This window comes from Setaria italica, chromosome IX, assembly GCF_000263155.2.
Source record: "Setaria italica strain Yugu1 chromosome IX, Setaria_italica_v2.0, whole genome shotgun sequence".
NCBI classification, from domain to species: Eukaryota; Viridiplantae; Streptophyta; class Magnoliopsida; order Poales; family Poaceae; genus Setaria; species Setaria italica.
Window position 1 is genome coordinate 55,168,934 of NC_028458.1, and position 2,873 is coordinate 55,171,806.

Below are 2,873 nucleotides of genomic sequence, written 5' to 3' on the forward strand. Positions count from 1 at the left end.
TTTGGAGTTATGGCAACATGTGGTGATGGCATAAACTAATTTGAGATGTTTATGGAGTTTGTTACATCAGAGCTCTAAGACAGTTTCATCATGCTGTGGAAATTGAATGTTAAGGGATTCTCTTACTGATGATGGCCAAATCATGTCAGTGCTGAGGTAGGAAAGGCTACTTTCTGTAACCCCACATATCCTAATCATTCCTGATGTGGACCATCCGCTTGAAGGATCTTTTCAGTATCAGACCATGAGGCTCGATCACCCTTCCTGGTTGATCTGCACAGATTTACTTGGTCCACATGATTCACATAAGCCTTTTCAAACTTTACGCACAAACGGAGTGACAGATTAGTTATAGGTGAGGCATGTGGGAGCTTGTTGATGTAGTGCTATATGCTAAGACAATGCATGTGATTCCAGCCATCTGTGGAGTAGGCAAGGCCTACTTGGCCAATTTTTTAGCTGATAGGCAGTACTGTTGATTCGCTCTCTCGATCAAGTGTAGACTTAAACAAAAGACTGATCTCACTTGGTTGTGAGTGTGTGTGACCTTGCGTGGGGTTGAAGGGGTTCTGCATAAATTATATCATGTTCACGTGACAACCTGTATGGTGCTTCCAACTAATTGGATTCAGCTACATATGCCCCGTCAGACATGCTGCCATCAGGATACGCTTAGATCATCTCCCACTAGCTGGTTTTGATTGGCGATTTGGCATATTCTACTGAATTAACATCGTACTTAAGGGCCATATGGTCACTTGCAGAGTGTCTTACCCTGCAATTGGTATTATATGCAAGTCTTTTGATCATGGTAATTATGCTCAATACGTAGCTAGGCTATTAAGTCTAGTGTTTAGGGTCAATGGCTCGATTTTTTAAACAGGCAGCAGCTAATGATCTAGGATTATATTACTAGAAACAGTGGATCGCGCGAATTTGAATATTCAAGAGACAATGAGAATTTGAGCTGCATCTATATGCTGTCATTGGCTGGCTAATGGGATCTTTATTAGTCTAATGGGATATTTATTCTCTATTATTGGGCTCTTCCTATGTCATTAGTTTGTCATGATCAATACATCTTGCGCCACCCCTTAACCCCCCCCCCCAAAAAAAAAACCCAACCCAAAAAAAACCCTGAGGGTTACAATTTTCGACAATAATCTGTCAGAAAGAAGAATATAAACTGTATTTTTTTCCTAATTCGTCAAGAGTAAAAGATTAGTATCTGAATCATGCAGTTTGGTGGAATGAGAATATTATGCTGATGCTTTACGTACTGCATTTGTGTAGAAAATAATGCTAGCCATTGGATTTGTATGGCAAATACCATTGTATTTGCAAATCTAGTTGTGAAATGCCTTCAACTATTCTATTAGTTATTATTAAGTTTCCCACCATTATCATGCAACCCTAGATCTCCATCAAGCTTATGGGGCACAATGCATCATCATTAATTGGAATTTTAAATGCTTTTTGTCTACTGATATATTTGCTTGTGGCATAATTTTATACATGCTACATAGATTGCACTAAATTGCACTAAAACAACCAAAGGGATCAAGCTGCCTGGAAAATATACATGTTCTGCTATAACATTTTACTTCTTTCCGATCCGCTTTTAATCAGTCACTGATGAGCAAACATTTAGAATTTACAGTTACACTTTCCTTTAGGAGTTCCAGAGAAAACATTGTGAAGATGAAAGTACAAATGCATACACATGCTAACAGTGTAAGATCACATTCTAATGGTTGAGCTTCTGGTGGTTGTGAAGGGCTAATCTATATCGTACTATTTGCCCATTAAAAGAACAAAGAAAAGCTTGTGGTACAGCTGGTAGTTGCACTATAGCTTCTGCACAGGTTGCATTGACTGGTCAAACCTCACAATGATTCTTCCGAGATGTGCACCAAATGTTCCCTTGGAAGCGCGGATCCATTATATCATTTGTACATATACTATTTTTCACTCACTATCTCATTGGAGTTGAGGTGCCTATATACTTTTACTCTTACGTCTTAAGTTATTACTTACTGAAGTTCATTGGAGCTGGAATCTTGTAAATGATTATGCTGTGCTAATTTTCCAAGCCGATTTCATTGCAAATCCCAATCTTAAGAAGGGAATTTTTTTTGTTAACCCCTGGTGCCAAATTTTATTATCATATGCCAAGAAAGAAATATTCTCCATATATTTCTCACTAATTATTAATTACTATATAACCGATTTACCAGCCATTATATACTTATTTTTCGCCCCAAAAGCTTGGTTTGTTATATTTGATGCGCAGTTTAGTAAGAGAACAAAACCAACTGTGGTTTGATTCAAAAGTGTTTATATAAGAAACAGTTTTTTAACAAGGTTGCTTGTAAAAAAATATTTTGCAATAAGATAATTTCTTTGTTTACCTCCATTTTTTTACTGGAAATTGTGCGCAGAGATCAGATGCATCAACAGCCAGCATCAGACATAACATTTACTTACTGTGAGGAGAATGGTAAATTAAACTTGACTATGCGACCCATACCTGTATTGATTATGAGGTGCCACAAGACATGGGCTGTGGGTGCCAAATTATCGGCAGACCAATCAGCATCAGGGCACTGCTGAATCTGATGTACAGTGCGAGGTATTTAACACTCTCGAATCTATTCACTGCACAATTAATTTTATATGTTCACCCATTAATTATTTTATCATTTTTTTTTGAAAACGGCTGATGCTTTTTTCATGCATAGTGGTTATCTCTTAATATATGATGCAAGAGCAATTTTATAGGGAACAAAGTTCAATGATGCTAATTTCCTCATTTGGCTGTAGATATGAACAAAGACATCGATCCTATTTAGAACACACGATACCTGGGATGC